The sequence below is a fragment of the Schistocerca serialis genome, chromosome 2 (genome assembly GCF_023864345.2).
Source record: "Schistocerca serialis cubense isolate TAMUIC-IGC-003099 chromosome 2, iqSchSeri2.2, whole genome shotgun sequence".
Lineage (NCBI taxonomy): Eukaryota > Metazoa > Arthropoda > Insecta > Orthoptera > Acrididae > Schistocerca > Schistocerca serialis.
Genome location: NC_064639.1, coordinates 804,528,177 through 804,555,138, shown reverse-complemented (window position 1 = coordinate 804,555,138; position 26,962 = coordinate 804,528,177). Strand labels below are relative to the sequence as shown.

Sequence of the window (26,962 nt, the reverse complement as noted above, 5' to 3'; positions counted from 1 at the left end):
TTGTCTTTGCGGGATATGTGCACCGTGAGTGGAGATTCAGCTTAATTGTGCGACAGTCTACCCTCATCTTACTAGCGACGGCAACAACCAAGGGGTGGCATGTAAGATTGAGCGTGGCTAAGAGTTTTTCATTATTAGTTAGCATTACACTTTGACAGAGCTGTGACAAGGCGAGTAGGGTGAGCTCAGGAAAGCCAGTAGCAAGCGCACTTGAAGTAGCCCTGAAGAACCGGATTATAAATTTTGCCAGCCATAATGGAGCTAGGGGCGTTCTCAGTTACCAAATACCGGTGCAATAAGAGAGCAACAGTATTTGACAGTAAAATGACGCCCTATCCGTCTAGCATACGACATTGCTTGTCTCTGCATTCGCGGACGTGAGGTCATCTCGGAAATGAAATCCGAAATATAGATTAAAATTGTTGTGTTCCCGCCCGGGATCGAACCGGGGACCTTCTGCGTGTAAAGCAGACGTGATAACCGCTACACCACGGAAACGACGGTTCTTTTCATGTACCACCCGGAGACTCGTAATAGCAACAGTTTGTCTTCTGTGTCAGCCAGGGGAATCGGCTACGAGCTCCCTCCGATTCGTGAAGTTCCTGTAGTAAAAGACGTCGATGGAAACAATCCAACCGCGACAGACAGGGAGAACGCTGGCTGAGCTGCAGCCCTACATGGTGAGACCATCAAAGGTGGCGTCATTCACATGCAGTGCGTTTTCGGAAAGAATAGGCTCGTTGGTCTAGGGGTATGATTCCTGCTTCGGGTGCAGGACGTCCCGGGTTCAAATCCCGGACGAGCCCTTGCGTTTTGTACAACGGTGTGGTAACAAATCGCATGGCGGCGGCTGTTTCGCGCATTTCCAGGCCTCCAAGTCAGCGCTAAAATCCGACAACCAGTTCTGAAACCGTTTCATGTTTCATTTGAGCCATGTGCACCCTGCTGATGGAACGTTTGAAGTTGATTTAAATGGTCACAGTAGAGATCGTAGCAAGTGTCTTGCTGAGTGGGACGAAAACGGGTTTCCGCCCGCAATCGAGCCGGGGACCTTCTGCGTGTTAGGCACGGCGCCTGGGCTCGGCGGCAGCTGCTGCTGCTCTTTCCTTCCTTACGAGATACCGTCGATTCGCGCAGTCGTTATTGCAAAAGATTTCACCAAAGGCAATCGCTTCGTTAGCGGCACTTTGCCTGGGCTCGGCGGCAGGCTCGTTGGTCTAGGGGTATGATTCCTGCTTCGGGTGCAGGAGGTCCCGGCTTCAAATCCCGGACGAGTCCTTGCGTTTTGTACAACGGTGTGGTAACAAATCGCATGGCGGTGGCTGTTTCGCGCATTTCCAGGCCTCCAAGTCAGCGCTAAAATCCGACAACCAGTTCTGAAACCGTTTCATGTTTCATTTGAGCCATGTGCACCCTGCTGACGGAACGTTTGAAGTTGATTTAAATGGTCACAGTAGAGATCGTAGCAAGTGTCTTGCTGAGTGGGACGAAAACGGGTTTCCGCCCGCAATCGAGCCGGGGACCTTCTGCGTGTTAGGCACGGCGCCTGGGCTCGGCGGCAGCTGCTGCTGCTCTTTCCTTCCTTACGAGATACCGTCGATTCGCGCAGTCGTTATTGCAAAAGATGTCACCAAAGGCAATCGCTTCGTTAGCGGCACTTTGCCTGGGCTCGGCGGCAGGCTCGTTGGTCTAGGGGTATGATTCCTGCTTCGGGTGCAGGAGGTCCCGGGTTCAAATCCCGGACGAGTCCTTGCGTTTTGTACAACGGTGTGGTAACAAATCGCATGGCGGCGGCTGTTTCGCGCATTTCCAGGCCTCCAAGTCAGCGCTAAAATCCGACAACCAGTTCTGAAACCGTTTCATGTTTCATTTGAGCCATGTGCACCCTGCTGATGGAACGTTTGAAGTTGATTTAAATGGTCACAGTAGAGATCGTAGCAAGTGTCTTGCTGAGTGGGACGAAAACGGGTTTCCGCCCGCAATCGAGCCGGGGACCTTCTGCGTGTTAGGCACGGCGCCTGGGCTCGGCGGCAGCTGCTGCTGCTCTTTCCTTCCTTACGAGATACCGTCGATTCGCGCAGTCGTTATTGCAAAAGATGTCACCAAAGGCAATCGCTTCGTTAGCGGCACTTTGCCTGGGCTCGGCGGCAGCTCTACATGGAGGCACCAGCAGCCCAGCCAGGCCGCCGCCGGCACCGGTGCGCCACAGCGCAAGGAGCCGGCGGCCGCCCTGCAATGCCCCTGTCGTTGCATATTCCACCCGCCCCATATCCTCTCCATGTCTGACTCACTACCCCAAATGACACTGCAGTCGACGTGCTTATTACTATCGCTTTTGGAAGAACCAAGGCGCAGTATTCTAGTGTCGAACCGGTACTGCAAATTGGGATTAAGCAAAAATTTATTGTGTGGTCGAGCGACAGCCTCGGCTCGCTCTTCCTACATGATCGCTTCTTGTGCGGAATAATTCCTAGCTCGCCGATGGCTTCAGAGTTGGTCGTCTCGAAGTTTTGCTTTCGCACTGCATTCCGCAATCTTTTCGTTATGAGTTGTGTGCTTCGGTTTCCCGACTTTCTTGTGTTTAGTGTGTTTGGCTTCTCTTAACCCTTAGCCACCGCTTGCCGAAATTTCCACACTATCATCTGTCGATCTGCAGAGCTCGATGAAGGCATCGCGGCGGTTCCTGAGCTCGTGGAACGGTCGAATCTGTAGTTGTTTCCAGATCTCTCCCACACAACGGCCTCCCAGAAGCTTGGATTACAGAAGTACGCCACTACTCCCAGCCGGAGATTCACGATTGAAAGCAGAATGACATGAGCTACACGCAGCTCCGATTTTTTTTTTTTTTTTTTGTGTCTGACCTACTTTGAAAGACTTTGTAGTCGATTTACTTACTACTATCGCTGTTGGAAACCAGGTGATAACCGCACAGTATTTTAGAGACGATCAGGTAATGAAAATTTAGAATAAGTAAAACAGTATCAAAAGAAATTGTGTGGTGGAGCAGCACATGCAATTCACGCTTCCTAGATAATCGTTACTGCATAGAATAATTCTTTTGTCTGCGGCGTCTTCAGTATCCGTCTTCTGGAAATTTTGCTTGCAGTATATTTTGCAATCTTTTCGTTATGAGTTGGTGCTTGGTTTCCCGATGTTCTTTTGTTTAGTGCATTCGCCTCCTCTTAACCCTGAGAAACCACATACCGAAACTGAGGCACTGCCGGCTGTTCATAAGCAGTGCTCGATGAAGTTATTTCGCTTTTTATTCGTTGCCTTTAATATTCTTCTCAACAGTGGTGAGTGCTGATTGCAGAAAGCGTTTATCTTGCGAATTCGCGTGAAAGTTTGTGTTCCCTGTGAGGCCCACTACTTGGGATTAACTTGACTGCTCCAGCCAGGTGGCTCGTTGGTCTAGGGGTATGATTCCTGCTTTGGGTGCAGGAGGTCCCGGGTTCAAATCCCGGACGAGTCCTTGCGTTTTGTACAACGGTGTGGTAACAAATCGCATGGCGGCGGCTGTTTCGCGCATTTCCAGGCCTCCAAGTCAGCGCTAAAATCCGACAACCAGTTCTGAAACCGTTTCATGTTTCATTTGAGCCATGTGCACCCTGCTGATGGAACGTTTGAAGTTGATTTAAATGGTCACAGTAGAGATCGTAGCAAGTGTCTTGCTGAGTGGGACGAAAACGGGTTTCCGCCCGCAATCGAGCCGGGGACCTTCTGCGTGTTAGGCACGGCGCCTGGGCTCGGCGGCAGCTGCTGCTGCTCTTTCCTTCCTTACGAGATACCGTCGATTCGCGCAGTCGTTATTGCAAAAGATGTCACCAAAGGCAATCGCTTCGTTAGCGGCACTTTGCCTGGGCTCGGCGGCAGGCTCGTTGGTCTAGGGGTATGATTCCTGCTTCGGGTGCAGGAGGTCCCGGGTTCAAATCCCGGACGAGTCCTTGCGTTTTGTACAACGGTGTGGTAACAAATCGCATGGCGGTGGCTGTTTCGCGCATTTCCAGGCCTCCAAGTCAGCGCTAAAATCCGACAACCAGTTCTGAAACCGTTTCATGTTTCATTTGAGCCATGTGCACCCTGCTGATGGAACGTTTGAAGTTGATTTAAATGGTCACAGTAGAGATCGTAGCAAGTGTCTTGCTGAGTGGGACGAAAACGGGTTTCCGCCCGCAATCGAGCCGGGGACCTTCTGCGTGTTAGGCACGGCGCCTGGGCTCGGCGGCAGCTGCTGCTGCTCTTTCCTTCCTTACGAGATACCGTCGATTCGCGCAGTCGTTATTGCAAAAGATGTCACCAAAGGCAATCGCTTCGTTAGCGGCACTTTGCCTGGGCTCGGCGGCAGGCTCGTTGGTCTAGGGGTATGATTCCTGCTTCGGGTGCAGGAGGTCCCGGGTTCAAATCCCGGACGAGTCCTTGCGTTTTGTACAACGGTGTGGTAACAAATCGCATGGCGGCGGCTGTTTCGCGCATTTCCAGGCCTCCAAGTCAGCGCTAAAATCCGACAACCAGTTCTGAAACCGTTTCATGTTTCATTTGAGCCATGTGCACCCTGCTGATGGAACGTTTGAAGTTGATTTAAATGGTCACAGTAGAGATCGTAGCAAGTGTCTTGCTGAGTGGGACGAAAACGGGTTTCCGCCCGCAATCGAGCCGGGGACCTTCTGCGTGTTAGGCACGGCGCCTGGGCTCGGCGGCAGCTGCTGCTGCTCTTTCCTTCCTTACGAGATACCGTCGATTCGCGCAGTCGTTATTGCAAAAGATGTCACCAAAGGCAATCGCTTCGTTAGCGGCACTTTGCCTGGGCGCGGCGGCAGGCTCGTTGGTCTAGGGGTATGATTCCTGCTTCGGGTGCAGGAGGTCCCGGGTTCAAATCCCGGACGAGCCCTTGCGTTTTGTACAACGGTGTGGTAACAAATCGCATGGCGGCGGCTGTTTCGCGCATTTCCAGGCCTCCAAGTCAGCGCTAAAATCCGACAACCAGTTCTGAAACCGTTTCATGTTTCATTTGAGCCATGTGCACCCTGCTGATGGAACGTTTGAAGTTGATTTAAATGGTCACAGTAGAGATCGTAGCAAGTGTCTTGCTGAGTGGGACGAAAACGGGTTTCCGCCCGCAATCGAGCCGGGGACCTGCGTGTTAGGCACGGCGCCTGGGCTCGGCGGCAGCTGCTGCTGCTCTTTCCTTCCTTACGAGATACCGTCGATTCGCGCAGTCGTTATTGCAAAAGATGTCACCAAAGGCAATCGCTTCGTTAGCGGCATTTTGCCTGGGCTCGGCGGCAGCTCTACATGGAGGCACCAGCAGCCCAGCTAGGCCGCCGCCGGCACCGGTGCGCCACAGCGCAAGGAGCCGGCGGCCGCCCTGCAATGCCCCTGTCGTTGCATATTCCACCCGCCCCATATCCTCTCCATGTCTGACTCACTACCCCAAATGACACTGCAGTCGACGTGCTTATTACTATCGCTTTTGGAAGAACCAAGGCGCAGTATTCTAGTGTCGAACCGGTACTGCAAATTGGGATTAAGCAAAAATTTATTGTGTGGTCGAGCGACAGCCTCGGCTCGCTCTTCCTACATGATCGCTTCTTGTGCGGAATAATTCCTAGCTCGCCGATGGCTTCAGAGTTGGTCTTCTCGAAGTTTTGCTTTCGCACTGCATTCCGCAATCTTTTCGTTATGAGTTGTGTGCTTCGGTTTCCCGACTTTCTTGTGTTTAGTGTGTTTGGCTTCTCTTAACCCTTAGCCACCGCTTGCCGAAATTTCCACACTATCATCTGTCGATCTGCAGAGCTCGATGAAGGCATCGCGGCCGTTCCTGAGCTCGTGGAACGGTCGAATCTGTAGTTGTTTCCAGATCTCTCCCACACAACGGCCTCCCAGAAGCTTGGATTACAGAAGTACGCCACTACTCCCAGCCGGAGATTCACGATTGAAAGCAGAATGACATGAGCTACACGCAGCTCCGATTTTTTTTTTTTTTTTGTGTCTGACCTACTTTGAAAGACTTTGTAGTCGATTTACTTACTACTATCGCTGTTGGAAACCAGGTGATAACCGCACAGTATTTTAGAGACGATCAGGTAATGAAAATTTAGAATAAGTAAAACAGTATCAAAAGAAGTTGTGTGGTGGAGCAGCACATGCAATTCACGCTTCCTAGATAATCGTTACTGCATAGAATAATTCTTTTGTCTGCGGCGTCTTCAGTATCCGTCTTCTGGAAATTTTGCTTGCAGTATATTTTGCAATCTTTTCGTTATGAGTTGGTGCTTGGTTTCCCGATGTTCTTTTGTTTAGTGCATTCGCCTCCTCTTAACCCTGAGAAACCACATACCGAAACTGAGGCACTGCCGGCTGTTCATAAGCAGTGCTCGATGAAGTTATTTCGCTTTTTATTCGTTGCCTTTAATATTCTTCTCAACAGTGGTGAGTGCTGCCTGCAGAAAGCGTTTATCTTGCGAATTCGCGTGAAAGTTTGTGTTCCCTGTGAGGCCCACTACTTGGGATTAACTTGACTGCTCCAGCCAGGTGGCTCGTTGGTCTAGGGGTATGATTCCTGCTTTGGGTGCAGGAGGTCCCGGGTTCAAATCCCGGACGAGTCCTTGCGTTTTGTACAACGGTGTGGTAACAAATCGCATGGCGGCGGCTGTTTCGCGCATTTCCAGGCCTCCAAGTCAGCGCTAAAATCCGACAACCAGTTCTGAAACCGTTTCATGTTTCATTTGAGCCATGTGCACCCTGCTGATGGAACGTTTGAAGTTGATTTAAATGGTCACAGTAGAGATCGTAGCAAGTGTCTTGCTGAGTGGGACGAAAACGGGTTTCCGCCCGCAATCGAGCCGGGGACCTTCTGCGTGTTAGGCACGGCGCCTGGGCTCGGCGGCAGCTGCTGCTGCTCTTTCCTTCCTTACGAGATACCGTCGATTCGCGCAGTCGTTATTGCAAAAGATGTCACCAAAGGCAATCGCTTCGAGCGCGGCACTTTGCCTGGGCTCGGCGGCAGGCTCGTTGGTCTAGGGGTATGATTCCTGCTTCGGGTGCAGGAGGTCCCGGGTTCAAATCCCGGACGAGTCCTTGCGTTTTGTACAACGGTGTGGTAACAAATCGCATGGCGGCGGCTGTTTCGCGCATTTCCAGGCCTCCAAGTCAGCGCTAAAATCCGACAACCAGTTCTGAAACCGTTTCATGTTTCATTTGAGCCATGTGCACCCTGCTGATGGAACGTTTGAAGTTGATTTAAATGGTCACAGTAGAGATCGTAGCAAGTGTCTTGCTGAGTGGGACGAAAACGGGTTTCCGCCCGCAATCGAGCCGGGGACCTTCTGCGTGTTAGGCACGGCGCCTGGGCTCGGCGGCAGCTGCTGCTGCTCTTTCCTTCCTTACGAGATACCGTCGATTCGCGCAGTCGTTATTGCAAAAGATGTCACCAAAGGCAATCGCTTCGTTAGCGGCACTTTGCCTGGGCTCGGCGGCAGGCTCGTTGGTCTAGGGGTATGATTCCTGCTTCGGGTGCAGGAGGTCCCGGGTTCAAATCCCGGACGAGTCCTTGCGTTTTGTACAACGGTGTGGTAACAAATCGCATGGCGGCGGCTGTTTCGCGCATTTCCAGGCCTCCAAGTCAGCGCTAAAATCCGACAACCAGTTCTGAAACCGTTTCATGTTTCATTTGAGCCATGTGCACCCTGCTGATGGAACGTTTGAAGTTGATTTAAATGGTCACAGTAGAGATCGTAGCAAGTGTCTTGCTGAGTGGGACGAAAACGGGTTTCCGCCCGCAATCGAGCCGGGGACCTTCTGCGTGTTAGGCACGGCGCCTGGGCTCGGCGGCAGCTGCTGCTGCTCTTTCCTTCCTTACGAGATACCGTCGATTCGCGCAGTCGTTATTGCAAAAGATGTCACCAAAGGCAATCGCTTCGTTAGCGGCACTTTGCCTGGGCGCGGCGGCAGGCTCGTTGGTCTAGGGGTATGATTCCTGCTTCGGGTGCAGGAGGTCCCGGTTTCAAATCCCGGACGAGCCCTTGCGTTTTGTACAACGGTGTGGTAACAAATCGCATGGCGGCGGCTGTTTCGCGCATTTCCAGGCCTCCAAGTCAGCGCTAAAATCCGACAACCAGTTCTGAAACCGTTTCATGTTTCATTTGAGCCATGTGCACCCTGCTGATGGAACGTTTGAAGTTGATTTAAATGGTCACAGTAGAGATCGTAGCAAGTGTCTTGCTGAGTGGGACGAAAACGGGTTTCCGCCCGCAATCGAGCCGGGGACCTGCGTGTTAGGCACGGCGCCTGGGCTCGGCGGCAGCTGCTGCTGCTCTTTCCTTCCTTACGAGATACCGTCGATTCGCGCAGTCGTTATTGCAAAAGATGTCACCAAAGGCAATCGCTTCGTTAGCGGCACTTTGCCTGGGCTCGGCGGCAGCTCTACATGGAGGCACCAGCAGCCCAGCCAGGCCGCCGCCGGCACCGGTGCGCCACAGCGCAAGGAGCCGGCGGCCGCCCTGCAATGCCCCTGTCGTTGCATATTCCACCCGCCCCATATCCTCTCCATGTCTGACTCACTACCCCAAATGACACTGCAGTCGACGTGCTTATTACTATCGCTTTTGGAAGAACCAAGGCGCAGTATTCTAGTGTCGAACCGGTACTGCAAATTGGGATTAAGCAAAAATTTATTGTGTGGTCGAGCGACAGCCTCGGCTCGCTCTTCCTACATGATCGCTTCTTGTGCGGAATAATTCCTAGCTCGCCGATGGCTTCAGAGTTGGTCTTCTCGAAGTTTTGCTTTCGCACTGCATTCCGCAATCTTTTCGTTATGAGTTGTGTGCTTCGGTTTCCCGACTTTCTTGTGTTTAGTGTGTTTGGCTTCTCTTAACCCTTAGCCACCGCTTGCCGAAATTTCCACACTATCATCTGTCGATCTGCAGAGCTCGATGAAGGCATCGCGGCCGTTCCTGAGCTCGTGGAACGGTCGAATCTGTAGTTGTTTCCAGATCTCTCCCACACAACGGCCTCCCAGAAGCTTGGATTACAGAAGTACGCCACTACTCCCAGCCGGAGATTCACGATTGAAAGCAGAATGACATGAGCTACACGCAGCTCCGATTTTTTTTTTTTTTTTGTGTCTGACCTACTTTGAAAGACTTTGTAGTCGATTTACTTACTACTATCGCTGTTGGAAACCAGGTGATAACCGCACAGTATTTTAGAGACGATCAGGTAATGAAAATTTAGAATAAGTAAAACAGTATCAAAAGAAGTTGTGTGGTGGAGCAGCACATGCAATTCACGCTTCCTAGATAATCGTTACTGCATAGAATAATTCTTTTGTCTGCGGCGTCTTCAGTATCCGTCTTCTGGAAATTTTGCTTGCAGTATATTTTGCAATCTTTTCGTTATGAGTTGGTGCTTGGTTTCCCGATGTTCTTTTGTTTAGTGCATTCGCCTCCTCTTAACCCTGAGAAACCACATACCGAAACTGAGGCACTGCCGGCTGTTCATAAGCAGTGCTCGATGAAGTTCTTTCGCTTTTTATTCGTTGCCTTTAATATTCTTCTCAACAGTGGTGAGTGCTGCCTGCAGAAAGCGTTTATCTTGCGAATTCGCGTGAAAGTTTGTGTTCCCTGTGAGGCCCACTACTTGGGATTAACTTGACTGCTCCAGCCAGGTGGCTCGTTGGTCTAGGGGTATGATTCCTGCTTTGGGTGCAGGAGGTCCCGGGTTCAAATCCCGGACGAGTCCTTGCGTTTTGTACAACGGTGTGGTAACAAATCGCATGGCGGCGGCTGTTTCGCGCATTTCCAGGCCTCCAAGTCAGCGCTAAAATCCGACAACCAGTTCTGAAACCGTTTCATGTTTCATTTGAGCCATGTGCACCCTGCTGATGGAACGTTTGAAGTTGATTTAAATGGTCACAGTAGAGATCGTAGCAAGTGTCTTGCTGAGTGGGACGAAAACGGGTTTCCGCCCGCAATCGAGCCGGGGACCTGCGTGTTAGGCACGGCGCCTGGGCTCGGCGGCAGCTGCTGCTGCTCTTTCCTTCCTTACGAGATACCGTCGATTCGCGCAGTCGTTATTGCAAAAGATGTCACCAAAGGCAATCGCTTCGTTAGCGGCACTTTGCCTGGGCTCGGCGGCAGCTCTACATGGAGGCACCAGCAGCCCAGCCAGGCCGCCGCCGGCACCGGTGCGCCACAGCGCAAGGAGCCGGCGGCCGCCCTGCAATGCCCCTGTCGTTGCATATTCCACCCGCCCCATATCCTCTCCATGTCTGACTCACTACCCCAAATGACACTGCAGTCGACGTGCTTATTACTATCGCTTTTGGAAGAACCAAGGCGCAGTATTCTAGTGTCGAACCGGTACTGCAAATTGGGATTAAGCAAAAATTTATTGTGTGGTCGAGCGACAGCCTCGGCTCGCTCTTCCTACATGATCGCTTCTTGTGCGGAATAATTCCTAGCTCGCCGATGGCTTCAGAGTTGGTCTTCTCGAAGTTTTGCTTTCGCACTGCATTCCGCAATCTTTTCGTTATGAGTTGTGTGCTTCGGTTTCCCGACTTTCTTGTGTTTAGTGTGTTTGGCTTCTCTTAACCCTTAGCCACCGCTTGCCGAAATTTCCACACTATCATCTGTCGATCTGCAGAGCTCGATGAAGGCATCGCGGCTGTTCCTGAGCTCGTGGAACGGTCGAATCTGTAGTTGTTTCCAGATCTCCCCCACACAACGGCCTCCCAGAAGCTTGGATTACAGAAGTACGCCACTACTCCCAGCCGGAGATTCACGATTGAAAGCAGAATGACATGAGCTACACGCAGCTCCGATTTTTTTTTTTTGTGTCTGACCTACTTTGAAAGACTTTGTAGTCGATTTACTTACTACTATCGCTGTTGGAAACCAGGTGATAACCGCACAGTATTTTAGAGACGATCAGGTAATGAAAATTTAGAATAAGTAAAACAGTATCAAAAGAAGTTGTGTGGTGGAGCAGCACATGCAATTCACGCTTCCTAGATAATCGTTACTGCATAGAATAATTCTTTTGTCTGCGGCGTCTTCAGTATCCGTCTTCTGGAAATTTTGCTTGCAGTATATTTTGCAATCTTTTCGTTATGAGTTGGTGCTTGGTTTCCCGATGTTCTTTTGTTTAGTGCATTCGCCTCCTCTTAACCCTGAGAAACCACATACCGAAACTGAGGCACTGCCGGCTGTTCATAAGCAGTGCTCGATGAAGTTATTTCGCTTTTTATTCGTTGCCTTTAATATTCTTCTCAACAGTGGTGAGTGCTGCCTGCAGAAAGCGTTTATCTTGCGAATTCGCGTGAAAGTTTGTGTTCCCTGTGAGGCCCACTACTTGGGATTAACTTGACTGCTCCAGCCAGGTGGCTCGTTGGTCTAGGGGTATGATTCCTGCTTTGGGTGCAGGAGGTCCCGGGTTCAAATCCCGGACGAGCCCTGCCATTTTGACCGTGCTGAAGCGTAGGTGGAACTCAGCCCCGGTTGCAGCTCCTCAATGAAGAGTAGACGCCTGTTATAGCACGTGGATATAACAAGAATGCGGCACCAGTAAAGTACGTAGGTGGAATTCGGTAGAAAGGCAGACGGTAATTTTGCATGCAACGGAAAACAAGGTTGTCTTTGCGGGATATGTGCACCGTGAGTGGAGATTCAGCTTAATTGTGCGACAGTCTACCCTCATCTTACTAGCGACGGCAACAACCAAGGGGTGGCATGTAAGATTGAGCGTGGCTAAGAGTTTTTCATTATTAGTTAGCATTACACTTTGACAGAGCTGTGACAAGGCGAGTAGGGTGAGCTCAGGAAAGCCAGTAGCAAGCGCACTTGAAGTAGCCCTGAAGAACCGGATTATAAATTTTGCCAGCCATAATGGAGCTAGGGGCGTTCTCAGTTACCAAATACCGGTGCAATAAGAGAGCAACAGTATTTGACAGTAAAATGACGCCCTATCCGTCTAGCATACGACATTGCTTGTCTCTGCATTCGCGGACGTGAGGTCATCTCGGAAATGAAATCCGAAATATAGATTAAAATTGTTGTGTTCCCGCCCGGGATCGAACCGGGGACCTTCTGCGTGTAAAGCAGACGTGATAACCGCTACACCACGGAAACGACGGTTCTTTTCATGTACCACCCGGAGACTCGTAATAGCAACAGTTTGTCTTCTGTGTCAGCCAGGGGAATCGGCTACGAGCTCCCTCCGATTCGTGAAGTTCCTGTAGTAAAAGACGTCGATGGAAACAATCCAACCGCGACAGACAGGGAGAACGCTGGCTGAGCTGCAGCCCTACATGGTGAGACCATCAAAGGTGGCGTCATTCACATGCAGTGCGTTTTCGGAAAGAATAGGCTCGTTGGTCTAGGGGTATGATTCCTGCTTCGGGTGCAGGACGTCCCGGGTTCAAATCCCGGACGAGCCCTTGCGTTTTGTACAACGGTGTGGTAACAAATCGCATGGCGGCGGCTGTTTCGCGCATTTCCAGGCCTCCAAGTCAGCGCTAAAATCCGACAACCAGTTCTGAAACCGTTTCATGTTTCATTTGAGCCATGTGCACCCTGCTGATGGAACGTTTGAAGTTGATTTAAATGGTCACAGTAGAGATCGTAGCAAGTGTCTTGCTGAGTGGGACGAAAACGGGTTTCCGCCCGCAATCGAGCCGGGGACCTTCTGCGTGTTAGGCACGGCGCCTGGGCTCGGCGGCAGCTGCTGCTGCTCTTTCCTTCCTTACGAGATACCGTCGATTCGCGCAGTCGTTATTGCAAAAGATGTCACCAAAGGCAATCGCTTCGTTAGCGGCACTTTGCCTGGGCTCGGCGGCAGGCTCGTTGGTCTAGGGGTATGATTCCTGCTTCGGGTGCAGGAGGTCCCGGCTTCAAATCCCGGACGAGTCCTTGCGTTTTGTACAACGGTGTGGTAACAAATCGCATGGCGGTGGCTGTTTCGCGCATTTCCAGGCCTCCAAGTCAGCGCTAAAATCCGACAACCAGTTCTGAAACCGTTTCATGTTTCATTTGAGCCATGTGCACCCTGCTGACGGAACGTTTGAAGTTGATTTAAATGGTCACAGTAGAGATCGTAGCAAGTGTCTTGCTGAGTGGGACGAAAACGGGTTTCCGCCCGCAATCGAGCCGGGGACCTTCTGCGTGTTAGGCACGGCGCCTGGGCTCGGCGGCAGCTGCTGCTGCTCTTTCCTTCCTTACGAGATACCGTCGATTCGCGCAGTCGTTATTGCAAAAGATGTCACCAAAGGCAATCGCTTCGTTAGCGGCACTTTGCCTGGGCTCGGCGGCAGGCTCGTTGGTCTAGGGGTATGATTCCTGCTTCGGGTGCAGGAGGTCCCGGGTTCAAATCCCGGACGAGTCCTTGCGTTTTGTACAACGGTGTGGTAACAAATCGCATGGCGGCGGCTGTTTCGCGCATTTCCAGGCCTCCAAGTCAGCGCTAAAATCCGACAACCAGTTCTGAAACCGTTTCATGTTTCATTTGAGCCATGTGCACCCTGCTGATGGAACGTTTGAAGTTGATTTAAATGGTCACAGTAGAGATCGTAGCAAGTGTCTTGCTGAGTGGGACGAAAACGGGTTTCCGCCCGCAATCGAGCCGGGGACCTTCTGCGTGTTAGGCACGGCGCCTGGGCTCGGCGGCAGCTGCTGCTGCTCTTTCCTTCCTTACGAGATACCGTCGATTCGCGCAGTCGTTATTGCAAAAGATGTCACCAAAGGCAATCGCTTCGTTAGCGGCACTTTGCCTGGGCTCGGCGGCAGCTCTACATGGAGGCACCAGCAGCCCAGCCAGGCCGCCGCCGGCACCGGTGCGCCACAGCGCAAGGAGCCGGCGGCCGCCCTGCAATGCCCCTGTCGTTGCATATTCCACCCGCCCCATATCCTCTCCATGTCTGACTCACTACCCCAAATGACACTGCAGTCGACGTGCTTATTACTATCGCTTTTGGAAGAACCAAGGCGCAGTATTCTAGTGTCGAACCGGTACTGCAAATTGGGATTAAGCAAAAATTTATTGTGTGGTCGAGCGACAGCCTCGGCTCGCTCTTCCTACATGATCGCTTCTTGTGCGGAATAATTCCTAGCTCGCCGATGGCTTCAGAGTTGGTCGTCTCGAAGTTTTGCTTTCGCACTGCATTCCGCAATCTTTTCGTTATGAGTTGTGTGCTTCGGTTTCCCGACTTTCTTGTGTTTAGTGTGTTTGGCTTCTCTTAACCCTTAGCCACCGCTTGCCGAAATTTCCACACTATCATCTGTCGATCTGCAGAGCTCGATGAAGGCATCGCGGCGGTTCCTGAGCTCGTGGAACGGTCGAATCTGTAGTTGTTTCCAGATCTCTCCCACACAACGGCCTCCCAGAAGCTTGGATTACAGAAGTACGCCACTACTCCCAGCCGGAGATTCACGATTGAAAGCAGAATGACATGAGCTACACGCAGCTCCGATTTTTTTTTTTTTTTTTTGTGTCTGACCTACTTTGAAAGACTTTGTAGTCGATTTACTTACTACTATCGCTGTTGGAAACCAGGTGATAACCGCACAGTATTTTAGAGACGATCAGGTAATGAAAATTTAGAATAAGTAAAACAGTATCAAAAGAAATTGTGTGGTGGAGCAGCACATGCAATTCACGCTTCCTAGATAATCGTTACTGCATAGAATAATTCTTTTGTCTGCGGCGTCTTCAGTATCCGTCTTCTGGAAATTTTGCTTGCAGTATATTTTGCAATCTTTTCGTTATGAGTTGGTGCTTGGTTTCCCGATGTTCTTTTGTTTAGTGCATTCGCCTCCTCTTAACCCTGAGAAACCACATACCGAAACTGAGGCACTGCCGGCTGTTCATAAGCAGTGCTCGATGAAGTTATTTCGCTTTTTATTCGTTGCCTTTAATATTCTTCTCAACAGTGGTGAGTGCTGATTGCAGAAAGCGTTTATCTTGCGAATTCGCGTGAAAGTTTGTGTTCCCTGTGAGGCCCACTACTTGGGATTAACTTGACTGCTCCAGCCAGGTGGCTCGTTGGTCTAGGGGTATGATTCCTGCTTTGGGTGCAGGAGGTCCCGGGTTCAAATCCCGGACGAGTCCTTGCGTTTTGTACAACGGTGTGGTAACAAATCGCATGGCGGCGGCTGTTTCGCGCATTTCCAGGCCTCCAAGTCAGCGCTAAAATCCGACAACCAGTTCTGAAACCGTTTCATGTTTCATTTGAGCCATGTGCACCCTGCTGATGGAACGTTTGAAGTTGATTTAAATGGTCACAGTAGAGATCGTAGCAAGTGTCTTGCTGAGTGGGACGAAAACGGGTTTCCGCCCGCAATCGAGCCGGGGACCTTCTGCGTGTTAGGCACGGCGCCTGGGCTCGGCGGCAGCTGCTGCTGCTCTTTCCTTCCTTACGAGATACCGTCGATTCGCGCAGTCGTTATTGCAAAAGATGTCACCAAAGGCAATCGCTTCGTTAGCGGCACTTTGCCTGGGCTCGGCGGCAGCTCTACATGGAGGCACCAGCAGCCCAGCCAGGCCGCCGCCGGCACCGGTGCGCCACAGCGCAAGGAGCCGGCGGCCGCCCTGCAATGCCCCTGTCGTTGCATATTCCACCCGCCCCATATCCTCTCCATGTCTGACTCACTACCCCAAATGACACTGCAGTCGACGTGCTTATTACTATCGCTTTTGGAAGAACCAAGGCGCAGTATTCTAGTGTCGAACCGGTACTGCAAATTGGGATTAAGCAAAAATTTATTGTGTGGTCGAGCGACAGCCTCGGCTCGCTCTTCCTACATGATCGCTTCTTGTGCGGAATAATTCCTAGCTCGCCGATGGCTTCAGAGTTGGTCGTCTCGAAGTTTTGCTTTCGCACTGCATTCCGCAATCTTTTCGTTATGAGTTGTGTGCTTCGGTTTCCCGACTTTCTTGTGTTTAGTGTGTTTGGCTTCTCTTAACCCTTAGCCACCGCTTGCCGAAATTTCCACACTATCATCTGTCGATCTGCAGAGCTCGATGAAGGCATCGCGGCGGTTCCTGAGCTCGTGGAACGGTCGAATCTGTAGTTGTTTCCAGATCTCTCCCACACAACGGCCTCCCAGAAGCTTGGATTACAGAAGTACGCCACTACTCCCAGCCGGAGATTCACGATTGAAAGCAGAATGACATGAGCTACACGCAGCTCCGATTTTTTTTTTTTTTTTTTGTGTCTGACCTACTTTGAAAGACTTTGTAGTCGATTTACTTACTACTATCGCTGTTGGAAACCAGGTGATAACCGCACAGTATTTTAGAGACGATCAGGTAATGAAAATTTAGAATAAGTAAAACAGTATCAAAAGAAATTGTGTGGTGGAGCAGCACATGCAATTCACGCTTCCTAGATAATCGTTACTGCATAGAATAATTCTTTTGTCTGCGGCGTCTTCAGTATCCGTCTTCTGGAAATTTTGCTTGCAGTATATTTTGCAATCTTTTCGTTATGAGTTGGTGCTTGGTTTCCCGATGTTCTTTTGTTTAGTGCATTCGCCTCCTCTTAACCCTGAGAAACCACATACCGAAACTGAGGCACTGCCGGCTGTTCATAAGCAGTGCTCGATGAAGTTATTTCGCTTTTTATTCGTTGCCTTTAATATTCTTCTCAACAGTGGTGAGTGCTGATTGCAGAAAGCGTTTATCTTGCGAATTCGCGTGAAAGTTTGTGTTCCCTGTGAGGCCCACTACTTGGGATTAACTTGACTGCTCCAGCCAGGTGGCTCGTTGGTCTAGGGGTATGATTCCTGCTTTGGGTGCAGGAGGTCCCGGGTTCAAATCCCGGACGAGTCCTTGCGTTTTGTACAACGGTGTGGTAACAAATCGCATGGCGGCGGCTGTTTCGCGCATTTCCAGGCCTCCAAGTCAGCGCTAAAATCCGACAACCAGTTCTGAAACCGTTTCATGTTTCATTTGAGCCATGTGCACCCTGCTGATGGAACGTTTGAAGTTGATTTAAATGGTCACAGTAGAGATCGTAGCAAGTGTCTTGCTGAGTGGGACGAAAACGGGTTTCCGCCCGCAATCGAGCCGGGGACCTTCTGCGTGTTAGGCACGGCGCCTGGGCTCGGCGGCAGCTGCTGCTGCTCTTTCCTTCCTTACGAGATACCGTCGATTCGCGCAGTCGTTATTGCAAAAGATGTCACCAAAGGCAATCGCTTCGTTAGCGGCACTTTGCCTGGGCTCGGCGGCAGGCTCGTTGGTCTAGGGGTATGATTCCTGCTTCGGGTGCAGGAGGTCCCGGGTTCAAATCCCGGACGAGTCCTTGCGTTTTGTACAACGGTGTGGTAACAAATCGCATGGCGGTGGCTGTTTCGCGCATTTCCAGGCCTCCAAGTCAGCGCTAAAATCCGACAACCAGTTCTGAAACCGTTTCATGTTTCATTTGAGCCATGTGCACCCTGCTGATGGAACGTTTGAAGTTGATTTAAATGGTCACAGTAGAGATCGTAGCAAGTGTCTTGCTGAGTGGGACGAAAACGGGTTTCCGCCCGCAATCGAGCCGGGGACCTTCTGCGTGTTAGGCACGGCGCCTGGGCTCGGCGGCAGCTGCTGCTGCTCTTTCCTTCCTTACGAGATACCGTCGATTCGCGCAGTCGTTATTGCAAAAGATGTCACCAAAGGCAATCGCTTCGTTAGCGGCACTTTGCCTGGGCTCGGCGGCAGGCTCGTTGGTCTAGGGGTATGATTCCTGCTTCGGGTGCAGGAGGTCCCGGGTTCAAATCCCGGACGAGTCCTTGCGTTTTGTACAACGGTGTGGTAACAAATCGCATGGCGGCGGCTGTTTCGCGCATTTCCAGGCCTCCAAGTCAGCGCTAAAATCCGACAACCAGTTCTGAAACCGTTTCATGTTTCATTTGAGCCATGTGCACCCTGCTGATGGAACGTTTGAAGTTGATTTAAATGGTCACAGTAGAGATCGTAGCAAGTGTCTTGCTGAGTGGGACGAAAACGGGTTTCCGCCCGCAATCGAGCCGGGGACCTTCTGCGTGTTAGGCACGGCGCCTGGGCTCGGCGGCAGCTGCTGCTGCTCTTTCCTTCCTTACGAGATACCGTCGATTCGCGCAGTCGTTATTGCAAAAGATGTCACCAAAGGCAATCGCTTCGTTAGCGGCACTTTGCCTGGGCGCGGCGGCAGGCTCGTTGGTCTAGGGGTATGATTCCTGCTTCGGGTGCAGGAGGTCCCGGGTTCAAATCCCGGACGAGCCCTTGCGTTTTGTACAACGGTGTGGTAACAAATCGCATGGCGGCGGCTGTTTCGCGCATTTCCAGGCCTCCAAGTCAGCGCTAAAATCCGACAACCAGTTCTGAAACCGTTTCATGTTTCATTTGAGCCATGTGCACCCTGCTGATGGAACGTTTGAAGTTGATTTAAATGGTCACAGTAGAGATCGTAGCAAGTGTCTTGCTGAGTGGGACGAAAACGGGTTTCCGCCCGCAATCGAGCCGGGGACCTGCGTGTTAGGCACGGCGCCTGGGCTCGGCGGCAGCTGCTGCTGCTCTTTCCTTCCTTACGAGATACCGTCGATTCGCGCAGTCGTTATTGCAAAAGATGTCACCAAAGGCAATCGCTTCGTTAGCGGCATTTTGCCTGGGCTCGGCGGCAGCTCTACATGGAGGCACCAGCAGCCCAGCTAGGCCGCCGCCGGCACCGGTGCGCCACAGCGCAAGGAGCCGGCGGCCGCCCTGCAATGCCCCTGTCGTTGCATATTCCACCCGCCCCATATCCTCTCCATGTCTGACTCACTACCCCAAATGACACTGCAGTCGACGTGCTTATTACTATCGCTTTTGGAAGAACCAAGGCGCAGTATTCTAGTGTCGAACCGGTACTGCAAATTGGGATTAAGCAAAAATTTATTGTGTGGTCGAGCGACAGCCTCGGCTCGCTCTTCCTACATGATCGCTTCTTGTGCGGAATAATTCCTAGCTCGCCGATGGCTTCAGAGTTGGTCTTCTCGAAGTTTTGCTTTCGCACTGCATTCCGCAATCTTTTCGTTATGAGTTGTGTGCTTCGGTTTCCCGACTTTCTTGTGTTTAGTGTGTTTGGCTTCTCTTAACCCTTAGCCACCGCTTGCCGAAATTTCCACACTATCATCTGTCGATCTGCAGAGCTCGATGAAGGCATCGCGGCCGTTCCTGAGCTCGTGGAACGGTCGAATCTGTAGTTGTTTCCAGATCTCTCCCACACAACGGCCTCCCAGAAGCTTGGATTACAGAAGTACGCCACTACTCCCAGCCGGAGATTCACGATTGAAAGCAGAATGACATGAGCTACACGCAGCTCCGATTTTTTTTTTTTTTTTGTGTCTGACCTACTTTGAAAGACTTTGTAGTCGATTTACTTACTACTATCGCTGTTGGAAACCAGGTGATAACCGCACAGTATTTTAGAGACGATCAGGTAATGAAAATTTAGAATAAGTAAAACAGTATCAAAAGAAGTTGTGTGGTGGAGCAGCACATGCAATTCACGCTTCCTAGATAATCGTTACTGCATAGAATAATTCTTTTGTCTGCGGCGTCTTCAGTATCCGTCTTCTGGAAATTTTGCTTGCAGTATATTTTGCAATCTTTTCGTTATGAGTTGGTGCTTGGTTTCCCGATGTTCTTTTGTTTAGTGCATTCGCCTCCTCTTAACCCTGAGAAACCACATACCGAAACTGAGGCACTGCCGGCTGTTCATAAGCAGTGCTCGATGAAGTTATTTCGCTTTTTATTCGTTGCCTTTAATATTCTTCTCAACAGTGGTGAGTGCTGCCTGCAGAAAGCGTTTATCTTGCGAATTCGCGTGAAAGTTTGTGTTCCCTGTGAGGCCCACTACTTGGGATTAACTTGACTGCTCCAGCCAGGTGGCTCGTTGGTCTAGGGGTATGATTCCTGCTTTGGGTGCAGGAGGTCCCGGGTTCAAATCCCGGACGAGTCCTTGCGTTTTGTACAACGGTGTGGTAACAAATCGCATGGCGGCGGCTGTTTCGCGCATTTCCAGGCCTCCAAGTCAGCGCTAAAATCCGACAACCAGTTCTGAAACCGTTTCATGTTTCATTTGAGCCATGTGCACCCTGCTGATGGAACGTTTGAAGTTGATTTAAATGGTCACAGTAGAGATCGTAGCAAGTGTCTTGCTGAGTGGGACGAAAACGGGTTTCCGCCCGCAATCGAGCCGGGGACCTTCTGCGTGTTAGGCACGGCGCCTGGGCTCGGCGGCAGCTGCTGCTGCTCTTTCCTTCCTTACGAGATACCGTCGATTCGCGCAGTCGTTATTGCAAAAGATGTCACCAAAGGCAATCGCTTCGAGCGCGGCACTTTGCCTGGGCTCGGCGGCAGGCTCGTTGGTCTAGGGGTATGATTCCTGCTTCGGGTGCAGGAGGTCCCGGGTTCAAATCCCGGACGAGTCCTTGCGTTTTGTACAACGGTGTGGTAACAAATCGCATGGCGGCGGCTGTTTCGCGCATTTCCAGGCCTCCAAGTCAGCGCTAAAATCCGACAACCAGTTCTGAAACCGTTTCATGTTTCATTTGAGCCATGTGCACCCTGCTGATGGAACGTTTGAAGTTGATTTAAATGGTCACAGTAGAGATCGTAGCAAGTGTCTTGCTGAGTGGGACGAAAACGGGTTTCCGCCCGCAATCGAGCCGGGGACCTTCTGCGTGTTAGGCACGGCGCCTGGGCTCGGCGGCAGCTGCTGCTGCTCTTTCCTTCCTTACGAGATACCGTCGATTCGCGCAGTCGTTATTGCAAAAGATGTCACCAAAGGCAATCGCTTCGTTAGCGGCACTTTGCCTGGGCTCGGCGGCAGGCTCGTTGGTCTAGGGGTATGATTCCTGCTTCGGGTGCAGGAGGTCCCGGGTTCAAATCCCGGACGAGTCCTTGCGTTTTGTACAACGGTGTGGTAACAAATCGCATGGCGGCGGCTGTTTCGCGCATTTCCAGGCCTCCAAGTCAGCGCTAAAATCCGACAACCAGTTCTGAAACCGTTTCATGTTTCATTTGAGCCATGTGCACCCTGCTGATGGAACGTTTGAAGTTGATTTAAATGGTCACAGTAGAGATCGTAGCAAGTGTCTTGCTGAGTGGGACGAAAACGGGTTTCCGCCCGCAATCGAGCCGGGGACCTTCTGCGTGTTAGGCACGGCGCCTGGGCTCGGCGGCAGCTGCTGCTGCTCTTTCCTTCCTTACGAGATACCGTCGATTCGCGCAGTCGTTATTGCAAAAGATGTCACCAAAGGCAATCGCTTCGTTAGCGGCACTTTGCGTGGGCGCGGCGGCAGGCTCGTTGGTCTAGGGGTATGATTCCTGCTTCGGGTGCAGGAGGTCCCGGTTTCAAATCCCGGACGAGCCCTTGCGTTTTGTACAACGGTGTGGTAACAAATCGCATGGCGGCGGCTGTTTCGCGCATTTCCAGGCCTCCAAGTCAGCGCTAAAATCCGACAACCAGTTCTGAAACCGTTTCATGTTTCATTTGAGCCATGTGCACCCTGCTGATGGAACGTTTGAAGTTGATTTAAATGGTCACAGTAGAGATCGTAGCAAGTGTCTTGCTGAGTGGGACGAAAACGGGTTTCCGCCCGCAATCGAGCCGGGGACCTGCGTGTTAGGCACGGCGCCTGGGCTCGGCGGCAGCTGCTGCTGCTCTTTCCTTCCTTACGAGATACCGTCGATTCGCGCAGTCGTTATTGCAAAAGATGTCACCAAAGGCAATCGCTTCGTTAGCGGCACTTTGCCTGGGCTCGGCGGCAGCTCTACATGGAGGCACCAGCAGCCCAGCCAGGCCGCCGCCGGCACCGGTGCGCCACAGCGCAAGGAGCCGGCGGCCGCCCTGCAATGCCCCTGTCGTTGCATATTCCACCCGCCCCATATCCTCTCCATGTCTGACTCACTACCCCAAATGACACTGCAGTCGACGTGCTTATTACTATCGCTTTTGGAAGAACCAAGGCGCAGTATTCTAGTGTCGAACCGGTACTGCAAATTGGGATTAAGCAAAAATTTATTGTGTGGTCGAGCGACAGCCTCGGCTCGCTCTTCCTACATGATCGCTTCTTGTGCGGAATAATTCCTAGCTCGCCGATGGCTTCAGAGTTGGTCTTCTCGAAGTTTTGCTTTCGCACTGCATTCCGCAATCTTTTCGTTATGAGTTGTGTGCTTCGGTTTCCCGACTTTCTTGTGTTTAGTGTGTTTGGCTTCTCTTAACCCTTAGCCACCGCTTGCCGAAATTTCCACACTATCATCTGTCGATCTGCAGAGCTCGATGAAGGCATCGCGGCCGTTCCTGAGCTCGTGGAACGGTCGAATCTGTAGTTGTTTCCAGATCTCTCCCACACAACGGCCTCCCAGAAGCTTGGATTACAGAAGTACGCCACTACTCCCAGCCGGAGATTCACGATTGAAAGCAGAATGACATGAGCTACACGCAGCTCCGATTTTTTTTTTTTTTTTGTGTCTGACCTACTTTGAAAGACTTTGTAGTCGATTTACTTACTACTATCGCTGTTGGAAACCAGGTGATAACCGCACAGTATTTTAGAGACGATCAGGTAATGAAAATTTAGAATAAGTAAAACAGTATCAAAAGAAGTTGTGTGGTGGAGCAGCACATGCAATTCACGCTTCCTAGATAATCGTTACTGCATAGAATAATTCTTTTGTCTGCGGCGTCTTCAGTATCCGTCTTCTGGAAATTTTGCTTGCAGTATATTTTGCAATCTTTTCGTTATGAGTTGGTGCTTGGTTTCCCGATGTTCTTTTGTTTAGTGCATTCGCCTCCTCTTAACCCTGAGAAACCACATACCGAAACTGAGGCACTGCCGGCTGTTCATAAGCAGTGCTCGATGAAGTTCTTTCGCTTTTTATTCGTTGCCTTTAATATTCTTCTCAACAGTGGTGAGTGCTGCCTGCAGAAAGCGTTTATCTTGCGAATTCGCGTGAAAGTTTGTGTTCCCTGTGAGGCCCACTACTTGGGATTAACTTGACTGCTCCAGCCAGGTGGCTCGTTGGTCTAGGGGTATGATTCCTGCTTTGGGTGCAGGAGGTCCCGGGTTCAAATCCCGGACGAGTCCTTGCGTTTTGTACAACGGTGTGGTAACAAATCGCATGGCGGCGGCTGTTTCGCGCATTTCCAGGCCTCCAAGTCAGCGCTAAAATCCGACAACCAGTTCTGAAACCGTTTCATGTTTCATTTGAGCCATGTGCACCCTGCTGATGGAACGTTTGAAGTTGATTTAAATGGTCACAGTAGAGATCGTAGCAAGTGTCTTGCTGAGTGGGACGAAAACGGGTTTCCGCCCGCAATCGAGCCGGGGACCTGCGTGTTAGGCACGGCGCCTGGGCTCGGCGGCAGCTGCTGCTGCTCTTTCCTTCCTTACGAGATACCGTCGATTCGCGCAGTCGTTATTGCAAAAGATGTCACCAAAGGCAATCGCTTCGTTAGCGGCACTTTGCCTGGGCTCGGCGGCAGCTCTACATGGAGGCACCAGCAGCCCAGCCAGGCCGCCGCCGGCACCGGTGCGCCACAGCGCAAGGAGCCGGCGGCCGCCCTGCAATGCCCCTGTCGTTGCATATTCCACCCGCCCCATATCCTCTCCATGTCTGACTCACTACCCCAAATGACACTGCAGTCGACGTGCTTATTACTATCGCTTTTGGAAGAACCAAGGCGCAGTATTCTAGTGTCGAACCGGTACTGCAAATTGGGATTAAGCAAAAATTTATTGTGTGGTCGAGCGACAGCCTCGGCTCGCTCTTCCTACATGATCGCTTCTTGTGCGGAATAATTCCTAGCTCGCCGATGGCTTCAGAGTTGGTCTTCTCGAAGTTTTGCTTTCGCACTGCATTCCGCAATCTTTTCGTTATGAGTTGTGTGCTTCGGTTTCCCGACTTTCTTGTGTTTAGTGTGTTTGGCTTCTCTTAACCCTTAGCCACCGCTTGCCGAAATTTCCACACTATCATCTGTCGATCTGCAGAGCTCGATGAAGGCATCGCGGCGGTTCCTGAGCTCGTGGAACGGTCGAATCTGTAGTTGTTTCCAGATCTCTCCCACACAACGGCCTCCCAGAAGCTTGGATTACAGAAGTACGCCACTACTCCCAGCCGGAGATTCACGATTGAAAGCAGAATGACATGAGCTACACGCAGCTCCGATTTTTTTTTTTTTTTTGTGTCTGACCTACTTTGAAAGACTTTGTAGTCGATTTACTTACTACTATCGCTGTTGGAAACCAGGTGATAACCGCACAGTATTTTAGAGACGATCAGGTAATGAAAATTTAGAATAAGTAAAACAGTATCAAAAGAAGTTGTGTGGTGGAGCAGCACATGCAATTCACGCTTCCTAGATAATCGTTACTGCATAGAATAATTCTTTTGTCTGCGGCGTCTTCAGTATCCGTCTTCTGGAAATTTTGCTTGCAGTATATTTTGCAATCTTTTCGTTATGAGTTGGTGCTTGGTTTCCCGATGTTCTTTTGTTTAGTGCATTCGCCTCCTCTTAACCCTGAGAAACCACATACCGAAACTGAGGCACTGCCGGCTGTTCATAAGCAGTGCTCGATGAAGTTATTTCGCTTTTTATTCGTTGCCTTTAATATTCTTCTCAACAGTGGTGAGTGCTGCCTGCAGAAAGCGTTTATCTTGCGAATTCGCGTGAAAGTTTGTGTTCCCTGTGAGGCCCACTACTTGGGATTAACTTGACTGCTCCAGCCAGGTGGCTCGTTGGTCTAGGGGTATGATTCCTGCTTTGGGTGCAGGAGGTCCCGGGTTCAAATCCCGGACGAGTCCTTGCGTTTTGTACAACGGTGTGGTAACAAATCGCATGGCGGCGGCTGTTTCGCGCATTTCCAGGCCTCCAAGTCAGCGCTAAAATCCGACAACCAGTTCTGAAACCGTTTCATGTTTCATTTGAGCCATGTGCACCCTGCTGATGGAACGTTTGAAGTTGATTTAAATGGTCACAGTAGAGATCGTAGCAAGTGTCTTGCTGAGTGGGACGAAAACGGGTTTCCGCCCGCAATCGAGCCGGGGACCTTCTGCGTGTTAGGCACGGCGCCTGGGCTCGGCGGCAGCTGCTGCTGCTCTTTCCTTCCTTACGAGATACCGTCGATTCGCGCAGTCGTTATTGCAAAAGATGTCACCAAAGGCAATCGCTTCGTTAGCGGCACTTTGCCTGGGCTCGGCGGCAGGCTCGTTGGTCTAGGGGTATGATTCCTGCTTCGGGTGCAGGAGGTCCCGGGTTCAAATCCCGGACGAGTCCTTGCGTTTTGTACAACGGTGTGGTAACAAATCGCATGGCGGTGGCTGTTTCGCGCATTTCCAGGCCTCCAAGTCAGCGCTAAAATCCGACAACCAGTTCTGAAACCGTTTCATGTTTCATTTGAGCCATGTGCACCCTGCTGATGGAACGTTTGAAGTTGATTTAAATGGTCACAGTAGAGATCGTAGCAAGTGTCTTGCTGAGTGGGACGAAAACGGGTTTCCGCCCGCAATCGAGCCGGGGACCTTCTGCGTGTTAGGCACGGCGCCTGGGCTCGGCGGCAGCTGCTGCTGCTCTTTCCTTCCTTACGAGATACCGTCGATTCGCGCAGTCGTTATTGCAAAAGATGTCACCAAAGGCAATCGCTTCGTTAGCGGCACTTTGCCTGGGCTCGGCGGCAGGCTCGTTGGTCTAGATGTATGATTCCTGCTTCGGGTGCAGGAGGTCCCGGGTTCAAATCCCGGACGAGTCCTTGCGTTTTGTACAACGGTGTGGTAACAAATCGCATGGCGGCGGCTGTTTCGCGCATTTCCAGGCCTCCAAGTCAGCGCTAAAATCCGACAACCAGTTCTGAAACCGTTTCATGTTTCATTTGAGCCATGTGCACCCTGCTGATGGAACGTTTGAAGTTGATTTAAATGGTCACAGTAGAGATCGTAGCAAGTGTCTTGCTGAGTGGGACGAAAACGGGTTTCCGCCCGCAATCGAGCCGGGGACCTTCTGCGTGTTAGGCACGGCGCCTGGGCTCGGCGGCAGCTGCTGCTGCTCTTTCCTTCCTTACGAGATACCGTCGATTCGCGCAGTCGTTATTGCAAAAGATGTCACCAAAGGCAATCGCTTCGTTAGCGGCACTTTGCCTGGGCGCGGCGGCAGGCTCGTTGGTCTAGGGGTATGATTCCTGCTTCGGGTGCAGGAGGTCCCGGGTTCAAATCCCGGACGAGCCCTTGCGTTTTGTACAACGGTGTGGTAACAAATCGCATGGCGGCGGCTGTTTCGCGCATTTCCAGGCCTCCAAGTCAGCGCTAAAATCCGACAACCAGTTCTGAAACCGTTTCATGTTTCATTTGAGCCATGTGCACCCTGCTGATGGAACGTTTGAAGTTGATTTAAATGGTCACAGTAGAGATCGTAGCAAGTGTCTTGCTGAGTGGGACGAAAACGGGTTTCCGCCCGCAATCGAGCCGGGGACCTGCGTGTTAGGCACGGCGCCTGGGCTCGGCGGCAGCTGCTGCTGCTCTTTCCTTCCTTACGAGATACCGTCGATTCGCGCAGTCGTTATTGCAAAAGATGTCACCAAAGGCAATCGCTTCGTTAGCGGCACTTTGCCTGGGCTCGGCGGCAGCTCTACATGGAGGCACCAGCAGCCCAGCCAGGCCGCCGCCGGCACCGGTGCGCCACAGCGCAAGGAGCCGGCGGCCGCCCTGCAATGCCCCTGTCGTTGCATATTCCACCCGCCCCATATCCTCTCCATGTCTGACTCACTACCCCAAATGACACTGCAGTCGACGTGCTTATTACTATCGCTTTTGGAAGAACCAAGGCGCAGTATTCTAGTGTCGAACCGGTACTGCAAATTGGGATTAAGCAAAAATTTATTGTGTGGTCGAGCGACAGCCTCGGCTCGCTCTTCCTACATGATCGCTTCTTGTGCGGAATAATTCCTAGCTCGCCGATGGCTTCAGAGTT

At 51.4% G+C, this 26,962-nt stretch overlaps 32 non-coding genes across 32 annotated transcripts; 30 read left to right on the top strand and 2 right to left on the bottom strand.

Annotated features, from left to right (window-relative positions):
* Positions 1-425: 425 nt before the first annotated feature.
* Trnav-uac (transfer RNA valine (anticodon UAC)) lies at positions 426-498 on the bottom strand. Its single transcript has one exon. It is a non-coding gene; the product is annotated as a tRNA-Val (tRNA).
* Positions 499-734: 236 nt separating this feature from the next.
* On the top strand, positions 735-806 carry Trnap-cgg (transfer RNA proline (anticodon CGG)). Its single transcript has one exon. It is a non-coding gene; the product is annotated as a tRNA-Pro (tRNA).
* A 400-nt stretch (positions 807-1,206) lies between these two features.
* Trnap-cgg (transfer RNA proline (anticodon CGG)) lies at positions 1,207-1,278 on the top strand. Its single transcript has one exon. It is a non-coding gene; the product is annotated as a tRNA-Pro (tRNA).
* Positions 1,279-1,678: 400 nt separating this feature from the next.
* Positions 1,679-1,750, top strand: Trnap-cgg (transfer RNA proline (anticodon CGG)). Its single transcript has one exon. It is a non-coding gene; the product is annotated as a tRNA-Pro (tRNA).
* A 1,650-nt stretch (positions 1,751-3,400) lies between these two features.
* Positions 3,401-3,472, top strand: Trnap-ugg (transfer RNA proline (anticodon UGG)). The gene has a single exon. It is a non-coding gene; the product is annotated as a tRNA-Pro (tRNA).
* A 400-nt stretch (positions 3,473-3,872) lies between these two features.
* Trnap-cgg (transfer RNA proline (anticodon CGG)) lies at positions 3,873-3,944 on the top strand. Its single transcript has one exon. It is a non-coding gene; the product is annotated as a tRNA-Pro (tRNA).
* Positions 3,945-4,344: 400 nt separating this feature from the next.
* Positions 4,345-4,416, top strand: Trnap-cgg (transfer RNA proline (anticodon CGG)). The gene has a single exon. It is a non-coding gene; the product is annotated as a tRNA-Pro (tRNA).
* Positions 4,417-4,816: 400 nt separating this feature from the next.
* Trnap-cgg (transfer RNA proline (anticodon CGG)) lies at positions 4,817-4,888 on the top strand. Its single transcript has one exon. It is a non-coding gene; the product is annotated as a tRNA-Pro (tRNA).
* Positions 4,889-6,533: 1,645 nt separating this feature from the next.
* Trnap-ugg (transfer RNA proline (anticodon UGG)) lies at positions 6,534-6,605 on the top strand. Its single transcript has one exon. It is a non-coding gene; the product is annotated as a tRNA-Pro (tRNA).
* A 400-nt stretch (positions 6,606-7,005) lies between these two features.
* Positions 7,006-7,077, top strand: Trnap-cgg (transfer RNA proline (anticodon CGG)). Its single transcript has one exon. It is a non-coding gene; the product is annotated as a tRNA-Pro (tRNA).
* Positions 7,078-7,477: 400 nt separating this feature from the next.
* Positions 7,478-7,549, top strand: Trnap-cgg (transfer RNA proline (anticodon CGG)). The gene has a single exon. It is a non-coding gene; the product is annotated as a tRNA-Pro (tRNA).
* Positions 7,550-7,949: 400 nt separating this feature from the next.
* Positions 7,950-8,021, top strand: Trnap-cgg (transfer RNA proline (anticodon CGG)). Its single transcript has one exon. It is a non-coding gene; the product is annotated as a tRNA-Pro (tRNA).
* Positions 8,022-9,666: 1,645 nt separating this feature from the next.
* Trnap-ugg (transfer RNA proline (anticodon UGG)) lies at positions 9,667-9,738 on the top strand. The gene has a single exon. It is a non-coding gene; the product is annotated as a tRNA-Pro (tRNA).
* A 1,641-nt stretch (positions 9,739-11,379) lies between these two features.
* Positions 11,380-11,451, top strand: Trnap-ugg (transfer RNA proline (anticodon UGG)). Its single transcript has one exon. It is a non-coding gene; the product is annotated as a tRNA-Pro (tRNA).
* A 601-nt stretch (positions 11,452-12,052) lies between these two features.
* On the bottom strand, positions 12,053-12,125 carry Trnav-uac (transfer RNA valine (anticodon UAC)). The gene has a single exon. It is a non-coding gene; the product is annotated as a tRNA-Val (tRNA).
* Positions 12,126-12,361: 236 nt separating this feature from the next.
* Trnap-cgg (transfer RNA proline (anticodon CGG)) lies at positions 12,362-12,433 on the top strand. Its single transcript has one exon. It is a non-coding gene; the product is annotated as a tRNA-Pro (tRNA).
* Positions 12,434-12,833: 400 nt separating this feature from the next.
* Trnap-cgg (transfer RNA proline (anticodon CGG)) lies at positions 12,834-12,905 on the top strand. The gene has a single exon. It is a non-coding gene; the product is annotated as a tRNA-Pro (tRNA).
* A 400-nt stretch (positions 12,906-13,305) lies between these two features.
* Trnap-cgg (transfer RNA proline (anticodon CGG)) lies at positions 13,306-13,377 on the top strand. The gene has a single exon. It is a non-coding gene; the product is annotated as a tRNA-Pro (tRNA).
* A 1,650-nt stretch (positions 13,378-15,027) lies between these two features.
* Trnap-ugg (transfer RNA proline (anticodon UGG)) lies at positions 15,028-15,099 on the top strand. The gene has a single exon. It is a non-coding gene; the product is annotated as a tRNA-Pro (tRNA).
* Positions 15,100-16,749: 1,650 nt separating this feature from the next.
* On the top strand, positions 16,750-16,821 carry Trnap-ugg (transfer RNA proline (anticodon UGG)). Its single transcript has one exon. It is a non-coding gene; the product is annotated as a tRNA-Pro (tRNA).
* A 400-nt stretch (positions 16,822-17,221) lies between these two features.
* Positions 17,222-17,293, top strand: Trnap-cgg (transfer RNA proline (anticodon CGG)). Its single transcript has one exon. It is a non-coding gene; the product is annotated as a tRNA-Pro (tRNA).
* Positions 17,294-17,693: 400 nt separating this feature from the next.
* Positions 17,694-17,765, top strand: Trnap-cgg (transfer RNA proline (anticodon CGG)). Its single transcript has one exon. It is a non-coding gene; the product is annotated as a tRNA-Pro (tRNA).
* Positions 17,766-18,165: 400 nt separating this feature from the next.
* On the top strand, positions 18,166-18,237 carry Trnap-cgg (transfer RNA proline (anticodon CGG)). Its single transcript has one exon. It is a non-coding gene; the product is annotated as a tRNA-Pro (tRNA).
* A 1,645-nt stretch (positions 18,238-19,882) lies between these two features.
* Trnap-ugg (transfer RNA proline (anticodon UGG)) lies at positions 19,883-19,954 on the top strand. The gene has a single exon. It is a non-coding gene; the product is annotated as a tRNA-Pro (tRNA).
* Positions 19,955-20,354: 400 nt separating this feature from the next.
* Trnap-cgg (transfer RNA proline (anticodon CGG)) lies at positions 20,355-20,426 on the top strand. The gene has a single exon. It is a non-coding gene; the product is annotated as a tRNA-Pro (tRNA).
* Positions 20,427-20,826: 400 nt separating this feature from the next.
* Positions 20,827-20,898, top strand: Trnap-cgg (transfer RNA proline (anticodon CGG)). Its single transcript has one exon. It is a non-coding gene; the product is annotated as a tRNA-Pro (tRNA).
* A 400-nt stretch (positions 20,899-21,298) lies between these two features.
* Trnap-cgg (transfer RNA proline (anticodon CGG)) lies at positions 21,299-21,370 on the top strand. The gene has a single exon. It is a non-coding gene; the product is annotated as a tRNA-Pro (tRNA).
* A 1,645-nt stretch (positions 21,371-23,015) lies between these two features.
* Positions 23,016-23,087, top strand: Trnap-ugg (transfer RNA proline (anticodon UGG)). The gene has a single exon. It is a non-coding gene; the product is annotated as a tRNA-Pro (tRNA).
* Positions 23,088-24,732: 1,645 nt separating this feature from the next.
* On the top strand, positions 24,733-24,804 carry Trnap-ugg (transfer RNA proline (anticodon UGG)). Its single transcript has one exon. It is a non-coding gene; the product is annotated as a tRNA-Pro (tRNA).
* Positions 24,805-25,204: 400 nt separating this feature from the next.
* Trnap-cgg (transfer RNA proline (anticodon CGG)) lies at positions 25,205-25,276 on the top strand. Its single transcript has one exon. It is a non-coding gene; the product is annotated as a tRNA-Pro (tRNA).
* A 400-nt stretch (positions 25,277-25,676) lies between these two features.
* Positions 25,677-25,748, top strand: Trnap-cgg (transfer RNA proline (anticodon CGG)). Its single transcript has one exon. It is a non-coding gene; the product is annotated as a tRNA-Pro (tRNA).
* A 400-nt stretch (positions 25,749-26,148) lies between these two features.
* Positions 26,149-26,220, top strand: Trnap-cgg (transfer RNA proline (anticodon CGG)). The gene has a single exon. It is a non-coding gene; the product is annotated as a tRNA-Pro (tRNA).
* The last annotated feature ends 742 nt before the right edge of the window (positions 26,221-26,962 follow it).